The 11,987-nt window shown below is 43.6% G+C and overlaps 1 long non-coding RNA gene across 1 annotated transcript; it reads right to left on the bottom strand.

The window, feature by feature from the left end:
* Positions 1-10,151: 10,151 nt before the first annotated feature.
* On the bottom strand, positions 10,152-11,710 carry LOC146799515 (uncharacterized). Its single transcript, XR_014969280.1, has 3 exons — positions 11,612-11,710; positions 11,183-11,336; positions 10,152-10,542 (listed from the first exon to the last, which is right to left on the bottom strand). It is a non-coding gene; the product is annotated as an uncharacterized LOC146799515 (long non-coding RNA).
* Between the last annotated feature and the right edge of the window lie 277 nt (positions 11,711-11,987).

Raw genomic sequence — 11,987 nt, 5'->3', positions numbered from 1 at the left:
GGAGTACGCAAGACAGCAGCACTTACGTTTCTAGTGCACTGTGTACCAGTCTATGATTGGAATCCTTCAAGAATCTCTTTAAAAAGTTACCTTTCTGCAAAGGCATGCACATCTGAAATTTGATCAAAGCTTTGGTATTTCACAAGATCTAAAACATCATTGCCACTAGTTTATCTAAGTGAAATTCGACACCCTCTGAGACTCAATAAAACCTCTTGATAAAACAACATAAAATCACTTTAAAATGTAATATCAGGAAGCAGCCACTGCAGTGCTGAACGGGAACCCAGAAAATTAAGGTAGCACAGAAGAGAGAAAGAATCGTCTTTCTTCCATGGTAGTCAAACGCACAGCGCGTGGTGTTGGCATGGCGACAATCACACACTAAGTGATAGACAAGCCCAACGAGCGTTGAACCCCCTTCCCCTCACGGCTACAGATTTGGCCCTCTTTTCCGTCCCTAATCAGAGAGGGACAAAGCAGTGTTCTGCTTGTGAGGCAGGCAGCTCATGTCAGGTCATCGATATGCGGCACAGATCCCGCTCTCTTGCATTATTTAAACAAGCGGCGCTTTATTTTCTGGGGTATTAATGCCGGACACCGTTGTTTCTGTTATTTGCAGACCAAAAATACAAATCACATTGCAGTGTTCAATAAACAGCGAAACAAATGAGTGTGGTTATAACTCAGTCGTATTTGAAGAGGTGAGGGACAGGCACTGAACAGCCGCTGACGGAAGTAGTAAGAGTTACACAGCGTCCTCGACAGGCGCGTGGCTGAAGAGGGCTTAGTTCATTTGTTTGCTATGCAGCGTGCAGTTGTCATCGTTCGGGCAGGGGCTTTACTCGCTGAACGAGCACGAAGGAAACGCGAGCTTCGGGTAGTGTTTTTAATTAGTGTTAAGCCGCGGCAGGATGTGCAATGACATCTCACGAACAAGCATGCGAAAAGAAAAAAAAAGACGCGAGTGGTGCGTGCGCACACGCGAAAAGAAAAAAAAAGACGCAAGTGGTGCGCCGCGCAACGGTAAAAGCAGGCTGGCGAGTGGTGTGCAATGTGTGCGCACCATGACGAGAGAGGAAAGCCATATGGCGCCTCTGCTCGTCATTGTGCGCGTAACCGCACGCAGTATGCCAGCCTAAAGCGTGCGGTCGGACTTTTAAAAGCCTGTTTACTAAATGTCTTGCCGAACAGCGCATGCGCTGGTTCAGGCGAAACCTAAAAATCTGACATTTTACACATTTACCCTGGAGAAGGAAGATCTTAGGAACTGTCTGAGCTGAGGCGAATTACAAATAAAAGACTCTCCCCATATTTTTTTTATCTGCCTTTTTCACGCATCTTCGGGGTTCAGCTGCTTTTTGTTTGTATTTCTGTTTGTTGGGGAAAATCAGAACGATGTTTGGTGGTTGTTTTTGCCCGAGACAGATGAAAGCAGGAATGCCGTCTTCTCCCCTTCTCTGCTGTAGGCCCTCGAACACGGTGCACGGTGGGGCAGGCGCTTTCAGGGTGACAGCAGAAGCTGGCGGCGGCGGGGCGCCCGGGGTGAGGCAGGCATCCGGCGCTGGGAGGTTCACCCCCTCGGGAGGCAGCTAGCAGGCCACGGCCGTTCCCCGGCTCCTTTTCTCCTTGTTCCTTGATGGGGTTGTTAGGTCTCGCCTGACCCAGCGCATGCGCTGGACTGGCGAGACATTTTGTGAGGGCTCCAAAAAGTGCTACCAGGCCAGCCTAGAGCTACAGTGCATGTGAATTTCGCAGCCGCTTTGATGTTTGATCGCGATCACTTTCGCGGCCGCACGGCCGCTTTGATATTCTTAGTGAGACTTTAATAGATTGCAGCGGTTAAAACAAGCATTGGCATAGCCAATAGGTCTCGCTTTTGGGACCTTATAAGTGTTTAGTTATGCAACTGTTGCATGGCTAAACACATAAGGTCCCAAAGGCGAGACCTATTGGCTATGCCAATGCTTGTTTTTCTTTTCATTTTGCTCTGCTCCCAACTAACAGGGCCGTGGGCTGACGCACCCATTGTCTTGGTATGTGTTTTCACGTCATCTGATGCTTGAAAAAACGATCTTGTTTACGTTTGGGGCAGCCATTAGTTAGTCTGGAAGAAAAGTGTATTTGTCATGTGGCCAGCTGTTAAAAGAAAGTAAACAAAGGGAAATATTAAAGTGGTTGAAAATAGAGGGAGCCCTTTCTTTAAATAGGACTAGTTGGCATGAGTGCCATCTGGCATCTGCCGGGTTTGTACTAATATAATTATTGATGACTATGTAAGCAATTAATGCAGCGGCTGATGTTTAACAGTGCAAAGGTGGAACACGCGCTCCCTCGACAAATGCAAACACAAAACACTTAAAAACAAGAATGATGGTACAACTTGTCCTGCGAATGTAGCGCCGAACTGTGTTTAGAACAATGAGTGACTCGTATTTGTGTTTTTTATGTACAGGTACTGTCGAATTTCAAACATTCACTTGACAAACATTGTCATCTTTAAAAACACCCAAGAGATTTAGCAGCAGAAAGGTACATCGATGGGCAGCACATTTGTGCCGAGCCTGGCATGTATGTACATGTCGGCGTTCGAAGACAGGTAGATTTTTCACACCAGAAACCCATACCTACAAAATATTGGGATGTGGAAAAGATTTATTGACGACATCTTCATTCTTTGGAGAGGGGACAGAGCAAAATGTGTTGAGTTTTGTTCATGGATTAATACCCTGAACCCTTATTTGAGATTTACCAATACTATCTCTTCCTCAACAATCCCCTTCCTTGACCTCACAATCAGACTAGAGGGTGATAACATCTCTACAACCCTCTACCGCAAACCAAACCGATAGGAATAGTCTCCTACTTTTTAGTAGTCATCATCCAAAAACTTTGAGACAGAACTTACCTTTCGGACAGTTCCTTCGTACTCGAAGAAACTGTAGTAACCTCTCTGATTATAAGAATGAATCACACACACTAAAACAAGATCTCCTAAAGCGTGAATATCCCAAGAAGATCGTTGACACTGCTCGTAAAAGAGCTTTATTCAACAACCGTGACAACCTGCTGGAACACAGGGTCAAAGTACCCGACCCAGCGATGACCTGTGTCACTACATTTACCCCTGACTCACATCGAATAAGAAAAATTATTCGTAAACATTGGAACATCTTGAACATAGGCACACTTGACTTACCTATCCCTCGTTTTGCCTTTAAACGAACAAATAACATCAAAGATATCCTCATTCACACTAGGCCAAGAAAACCAGCTACCATTCGCCAAAGTACCTTATGGGGTCTTCCCCCGGTTACAGGCCACTATCCTTGCGGTTCGTGCTCCGTCTGCCACCTTACCAAAGTGACAAAAAAACTGGATTTTCCTAATGGGGTCACATGGACCTTAAATGCACACACCAACTGTAATTCCTCCAACTGCATCTACTTGCTGCGATGCAAATGCGAATTACTCTACATTGGCATGACCACGAGACAGGTGAAAACACGCATAATGGAGCATAGAAGCAATTTCAGATGCATGAAGAACAACACCAAGATGACCACACATTTCAAAGACACACAACATTCACCAGAGTCTTTTGAATGGGGTGTATTAGAAACCCATCCCGGAATAACTAAACATGCTTTATTCCGCATTGAACAACGATGGGTTCTAAGATTGGCCACTGATAAAACTGGGTTAAATGAGAATATACCGTGGAGCCTTCTGACCTAAAACACTCTTGTTGTGGTAACATTATGAATAGTTTTCTTGTTCTGAAATTACCCCCCTTTTACTGACAAATAATGAACAATGGGTTCAGAAGTCTTCCACTTGGCCCAACCCGTTCCTCTAGTAATCCCCTTTGATAATTCTAGTACATAAGAATTACACCCATGTATTACCATAGGTGCTTGCTATGACCACCGGGACCCCTGTCCGGGGTTGGTCTTTGTTTTATGTTTGATGCTTTATTCCATATATGATCTATGGCACATTTTCATTCCACTATGCTTCCTTTCTCAATAACAACATAGAGAAGAGTAAACACAAATTTTGACACCTTGCTAGGGGTCGCTTACAATTTTGTCACTCTACGGTGTCGGTATTTACACACACCATTAGGTGCTTATGAGCAGCACACCATAGGCATCACGAGCCTTTGGTTACCCAATCCATCCTAATCCGCCTCCTTTCTAAACCCCCACCTACCCGAGCATTTTTTAGAGCGACTTGGCTGTATGCTTGGGAGTGTGTGGCGAGTCCGGGGCTTCGACTCGTTTGGTTGTGAAGGCAACACGGCTTTTCCCATACCAAGATGGCGCATCCTCGCTAAGGGCACTGTAGTCCCTTTTCCAATGAATGACCCGGAAGTCCTTCTTCCATTGCACGCCTGTTCCGTTATATCACACGCCCACCTGTAGCACACTCGTGTGAATCCCGGACCAGCGACGTGGGGTAGGTCTACCGCCACCTCCGTTTTTTGGAAACCGTGAGTAATGGATTTAGTTTTGTCATTCCCCTTCCTTTGTTTATGTGTGCCGCGTCCTCCCACACACTTGGGACCACTTTGTTTAGGTTCGTTGCACCACTTTATGGCACCGACTCTGTGATGGTTGACAGTAACATCGCTCAGAACCATTACCTTTGTTGTACTGTTAACTACGCGAGTCTCTGCTCATTCTGATAGTTTGGTTGCACCGCTAATATGCGTTGGTTTCTGAGATGGAGACGCGACCTGGTACCCTCGTGTGAGGCAATGGCGGGCTATGTCTACGACCCTGTCCTCACCTCGTGGGGCTGTGGGCTGAATTGTAGCTAGCTAAGGCACCACGAGACGCCTACTTGTGTCCATTAACATTATTACCTTACCTTACTTTGTGTGCCCTGCAATGGAGACGTGGCACAACCTTGTTTTATCTTCAGTTATCCCATGTGACACTTTGGGTTGCTGTTTCTTTTGTGACCTCGGGCGTTTGGCGCCGGACTCTGCGCACAGTCCATGTGTATCAATCATGTTTCTCTCAATTTCGTTCCCCTTATTATTAGGACACTACAACTTAGTGTCTCCACTAGCTGGATCTGAAACACCTCTGCCTTGACCCTAATGGGTGAGTGAACTTCCTTGTGTGCTTCTCTGGCTGCATTTATTTTAGTTGTTTTAATTCACTGTATGACAGACACGTCATCAAGCATGTTATGAACCTCTAAGAGCATGAGCTTTGTATCAAATTCACGTTGCATGTCTTGTCAATATCTAGTGAATAATCTATTGATTTGTATTGATGAATCTGTCAATCTATTTTTTCGCAGGTTATGTTTTTTGAGTTACAGGTACCACACTTTCTTTGGGTGCTGTAAGGGTGGTCAATAGTATACTTTACCACAGACCACCACCACTTAAGTGTAGGTAGTTATTCTGGTCCTGATGAATTGCCGTCTAAATTGACTACAAGGCAAGAAACATGTCGACCTTCTGACAGACGCTATTAACCAGCATCCTTGCAGTTGGTTATAGCGTTGGTTTGTCGTATTATTTTTAATTAGGGTTGGGGCCACGTTCATTAAAATATTTCTGAGTGGACCACCTCCCCTATTTTAGATTTTTCACACACACTTCACTATCACCTACACCAATTTTAGGGCCCTCACTTGCACTTCACCAATCGGCTTCTGGAAAAAAGATCTCCGTCAGGAAGGCCCCTACTTGGGTGCCGATCGGGGATTGCAGCGCCGCCCCGATAAGGAGCAGACCCGATGATGAAGCATGACACCTAGCTGGCTGGGTGTGTGAGGGTCTTATTCCAACTAGGAGAAGTTTCTTCTCCCCTCCTACACTCTAATATTTACTAGAGTTCACTCTACATTAACATAACCTGTGTATTAGGAACTGCATACCTTCTTTGTTAGAGCTCTATTTGTCATGTGGCCAGCTGTTAAAAGAAAGTAAACAAAGGGAAATATTAAAGTGGTTGAAAATAGAGGGAGCCCTTTCTTTAAATAGGACTAGTTGGCATGAGTGCCATCTGGCATCTGCCGGGTTTGTACTAATATAATTATTGATGACTATGTAAGCAATTAATGCAGCGGCTGATGTTTAACAGTGCAAAGGTGGAACACGCGCTCCCTCGACAAATGCAAACACAAAACACTTAAAACCAAGAATGATGGTACAACTTGTCCTGCAAATGTAGCGCCGAACTGTGTTTAGAACAATGAGTGACTCGTATTTGTGTTTTTTATGTACAGGTACTGTCGAATTTCAAACATTCACTTGACAAACATTGTCATCTTTAAAAATACCCAAGAGATTTAGCAGCAGAAAGGTGATGACTTTTGCGTGTGTGACAACATTGGCACGAGGACCACCTCAGCTGAGATGAAAGAAATAAAAGCACATAAAAATAAACAATATTAATTTTGAATACATGAGCGTGTCCATTTTTCAAACCGAGTGAGTTGAGCCACCTGCCGATTTTGGACTTGTATAATGGTCGAATATTTTTTAAAATATTTTCATTTCTAATAAGCGATATCCCGCTAACCTCATAAAATATATTCAGAAACAAAATACAAGCATAGGCATTAGTGCTTCAGTTGTGGACTCTGAATAAATGAACAAATCAGGGTGCTTTATAAGTTTTATATTTATGAAAATATGCAGTTTTGGGGGTTCTCGTCTGGTGATCTTCTCTGTGCGGCTTTGTGTTGTTAACGTAATATTGATGTGTCAACCTGTGTATGTTTGGCCCGAAAAGTCACTTTTTAGTGAATTTCAGCAGCAAGCTTCTGCTGCTATTCGCACGGCCATCGCCTAGATCAATCAGCACTTATAATTTTCAGAAAATTTTTGGAAAAGAAAAGGTGAGTTGTGTAAACGGGGTCATTGTAGCGCATTCAGCTGTTGCTGCCTTAATTGGACATGGACAGTTTGTGTATTGATCTAATACATCAACGGACGCCCCCACGTTAGGTGGTTCTAAAATACCCCTACTCATGTTTGCGGATGACACCCTACTTCTTTCACAAACCTTCTCCGGGCTGCAGTCGGCTCTGAATGTATTCTCCAATTTCTGCTCCGACTATGACCTGCTAGTAAATATCTCAAAAACCAAATACATGGTTTTCAATAAAGGGAAACCTGTGAAAGGCCAGGTGTCCATGAATAACGACATACTGGAACGAACAAATGTCATGACCTACTTGGGGGTTGTTTTTGAAAATAAGTTGAATTGGAGGCCTCAAATAGACGTACTTTCTCTTAAATTCGCCCAACTTTCGGGCTGCTTGATTAAGGAACAAAAGCAATCTCAGACGAAAATGATAGGTCCTCCTATTAAAATCTCTGATGCAAGGATCACTTCAGCGATCTTGTATGGCGCTGAACTCTGGGGTTTCGCCGATCTTTCTCCCCTGGTCAAAGCACAATATAAATTCTTTAGAAAGCTTACGGGCCTCCCCAGCTCCACCCCAGTGAAACCGCTTTTGTTAGATCTTGGATGTCATTCCTTTGATGACATTGCCAGGTTTAAACCACTGGCCTTTTGGAGGAGATTATGGACGGTACCGGAACTAGGACCCTACGCTAAGGCCTTTCTGGATGTCCGCTGCATTCTGGGAGCCGGTAACATCCCCTGGTGCAAGCATGTTAGACTACTACTGGAATCCATGGGTCTGGGAATACTTTGGACAGACCCAGCCAACAACCCCTTTCCATCCAAAAAACATTTTAAAGATCTTTATTGGTCAATGATATCCCAAAAACACATCTCCTCAGTTCCCATTGAGTCATTGTCTGGCAGGTTTTTTTATCACAAAATAGTCCCTGTTTTAGAAGATTATTGGGACATTATTACTAGGCCTAGAGATAGGAAACTCTACCACCAATTCAGGGTCGGTTCTCTACCTACCAAATCATTTACAAAAAAATGGAAGGGTGGGTCTCGCGACACCTGTAGTTGGTGTTCTGATTGTGTTGACTCAGTTGGGCATATATTCTTCGCTTGCCCGGCATATGCTGCCCCTAGGGCCAAATGGCTTAAACCTATATGTCGCAATATGGGAACTCGACAGGGTTTTGTTGCCCTAAACATCTTGCGATTTGATACTAGTGAAAGCATTGTAATTGCAGTGGCCAAATTTCTAGGCTGGGTTTGGATCATTAGAAACAGGAGCCAATTAATCACCTGAATGACGCTGCATTTGTTATCTTCATTTTTGTGTCTTATTGTTCATGCTTTTTTTAAACATTCTTTTTAATTGTATTTACTTCTTGGCTGTAAAATGTCTTTTATGATGAAATTTTATCGAAATAAAGACTAATGGAAATGGAAATGGTATTGATCGGGTGTGAACAGGGTTTTTTGGGGATTAGAAATCGGCCCAGGCACGCTAAAAAAGAAAAGTGGCCCACATTTGCATATTGCCTTTCCGCAAAACACCACTTCGGCGTAATTTTATTTTTAAAAAAGAGGGCGGGGTAAAAAAATGCACAGATTAGTTTACACTGGTGAAACACACCTGAAAACAAGTGAGGCCACATTTGCTCAATCTCCATATATTAATGGGCCTGCCCAGTGAGAGAAAAGGAGTGACACCTCTGCCCGTTGTGAAAAGGAAGGAAATGAACGTCCATCTACCTCCAAAAAGGCCACTCAGGCACCCACTGGGCCACAGGCAACATCTGAACAATGCAGAAACCACCCGCATCGGCACCCCAGTCTGCTCAGAAAAGCAGCCCACAGCTGGAATTCGGATACCAGCCCCTCGGGCATTGCCCGTGCGCCCGCCTTACCAATCCGACCCTAGGTGTGAAGTGGTACAAGAGAATCCCGCAGCATAGATAAACCAGCCCGTGAATCACACATTTCTCGTGGGACCTGGAGCGCGTGCTTCCTGTTGGCACTTGGAGAGTTGGCAGCTACAGGTGGTTGCAAGGCTCAGCCCACAGCACAGTTCTTTCATGCCGCCACCCTATGGGGGCAGCGGCAACAGGGCAGTTCATCTCAAACGACGGACCTGGACAGCGGACATTTCCCCATGTGTGTTTCTGCATAGAGCTAGGGCCACCATAGCGCTGCTGGCATACAATGTGCACGGTGGACTTTCAGCAGCCACTTCCACGATGCTGTGTATGGATAAAGTATTAAGGGGCATATCAGCAAGGGCCGGCGATAATTATCGCTCAGCGCTCTTAGCGTGAGGTTAATTATCACCGGCCAACTCTGAAATGTATCGCGGAGATAGCGTGCTATCAGCAACGCTTATCTCCAAAGCGATAAAATTCAGAACGCAAGCTGCCAATTGTGAGATTATCGCTGGAAATACAGCGATAATCCCACAAGGTTTGGCGATAGCTTGCTGATAGGGAGAGACATACTTAGCCATAATATCCACCTTACTTAGGATATCATGGCTAAGTCAGAAAAATACCAGCCGTAAAAAAGCAGCGTTAACCGCAGTTAGTGTTGCTTTTTTTTGTTGCTAACAGGGTTAACGATATCCTTGATAATAGGAGAAATGTCGCTTAGCGACTTTTCTCCTATTATTTTACTCTGGAACGCCCCCTTTGCATCTCATTAGAGATGCAAGGGGAAGCTTAGAGTAAAAGGGTGCTAACATGCAAATTCGCGTATTAGCACCGTGTTGCTGATAGGACGCTAATTTTATCTCTGCTTTTCTGGCTTTTGAAGCCAAAAAAGCAGAGATAAAGCCCTTGTTGATATGCCCCCAAAATCTCCAGGTTTTACAGTTGTTTTGTCGACAATATTACCAGATTCAATTCACAGAGGGATGGTCTCTATTGAAGCAGACAGGCTAGACTAACATTTTGCACTGACTGGCATATGCAGCTTTTGTTCCATTGGTTGGGATGTTGTTCTTTCGCATTCAATAAAGAAAGGGGGACCCCAACTACGCGATACAGAACCGGTTTATGCGGGGTAAAAGACAGTAAACTCAAAAAGAAAACCAAAGCCGGTTCAGAAGGTATATGTTTGGGCCTAATAAATAGGTACCTAATACGAAGCAAAACAAAACTGGAAAAGAATAGACAGAATATGCATCAAACACCCAACACGAATATAGATATACAAATATATATCTTTTTTATTTATTTTTTGTTTTTTAGTACAGTGATTCATTTTAGTTTATACAAAAACATTCAAGTTAATACAAAAACAATCTTTGTCCAATAAATACAAATCTAGGTATTAAACATACAGTAAGGGTACATTCATCTATATGTATCTGTTCGTAGAAAACAGCGTTCAAAGCCCCATAGACAAACAATCAGAATCATACACCTACTCATTCAATCTAAATCACATTCATCAATCCACATTACAAAATAAAATAAGTTATCCTTGGGTATTTAGGTGGATATAATGGTTGGTAAATTTTCCAACGAAGCCAGATGGTACTCAAAAGAGAGAAAGGTCGCCAAATCAAGCGCCAACGCGCGTTTCGGTATCGGACCCACTGAGGGGTCCCACCTTCATCAGGGCGTAGACCAAGGATAATGAGGGGCAAGAACAGAGCCTATGAATGTAAAGAAATAACCACAAATAAACCAAAAATAATAAAATCAGATTCCAACAACATTTGACAAAATTTAAATGCATTTTTCTTCGAAGAGGGCATTAATGCAATTATAGTCCAAAAAACAATTTCCAGTTAATGACGGATATAGGTCAATCAAAGAGTTATTTGACAAGGCCCAATGGGTCCAGAGGTAGCTCAAACAGGCATTCACCAAAAGAATGTAGAAGTCAAGTGAGAAAACTTAGTGAAACCAAGCACCAAGGTGTGAGCAAAGGAAATTTAAAAAGAGGTAGTAAGATGAAAAGGAGGTAGTAAGATGAAAAGCACCAATATCAAATTTCCGATTTAGGGGGTGTACGGATGGAGATATATGCCCGTAAGTGAAAGGAAAATGATCCATAACTAATACATACTAGGCACTCAGTCCTTGGTAAAACGTAGGAGTCAATAATTCGCACCTATACTCAAGGCGTCGTCAGAAGTCAGACGGAGGTACCCAGCTTTCTTTAAACAAAAAGAAGTTACATTTGTCACTAAGCTCTGTATAATTTAAGAAGCGTTTTCTGATGGTAAAGGCAGGGCAGACTGTGTTAACAATTAAAAAAAATATATGTAGAAACAAAAATGAGGAACATACTTGGATCAGTGAATGAGACGTGTGGAAACAAATGACCGATGCATTACAGCGGGTATCGTCAGGCCACAGTGCGTCGGGAAGCACAGATATGCGCTCGAGGATCAATGACCAGTAATGAAGTGATAACGGTGGCTAAAGTTTTGTGCGCACGCATCTGTGGAAAAGATAAATATTAGGGTGCAAACATAGTGGTATCTAAAATCACCGTTAATAATACCGTACCATTAACAAAGAATTCAATAAGTCAACCTAAACGATGACATGCTGGTACACCTAATACACGCGGGATGTTAAACGGAGGAGTGGTATAATACAGGTCATTACCCAGGTAAGATAAAAGCCGCGAACCGCAAGCTACTACCCGTAAAGATATTTAGTTAATCAGGGAGACGTCTAGGGAGCAGCAGTTCATTATCCGAGCGTACTTACTCGTTGCTCAAGAATTCGGATCCCGCGTTCACTCTGTTTCACACGTACGGCAAACATGGACCTTCAAAAACTTCCTCGCTACAAGAGCCGACGGTTCCGCCATAATAAATACACGTCGTTGTTACGTCATTAGCCAATGGGGTGCAGGGTGTGGGGCGGGATACTACCCATAGAAAGGGGACTGAGACACAGTCGAAAAGTCAACAAGCCCAGCGCCATTTAGGAACGGGTTATTGATATCAGAGTATAGCGACGACATGAATCCTAAGTAAGTAAAGTGATGGAATATACATTAGTTGGAGACAATACAGTTGATCAAATGCGGGCTTTAAAAGCCCGAAACGGGGTTGATTTTTATACATCACGGCCATTCAAC

The sequence above is a fragment of the Triturus cristatus genome, chromosome 9, assembly GCF_964204655.1.
Source record: "Triturus cristatus chromosome 9, aTriCri1.1, whole genome shotgun sequence".
NCBI classification, from domain to species: Eukaryota; Metazoa; Chordata; class Amphibia; order Caudata; family Salamandridae; genus Triturus; species Triturus cristatus.
The sequence above is the reverse complement of the archived record's forward strand: the minus strand, read 5'-3'. Positions and strand labels throughout refer to the sequence as shown.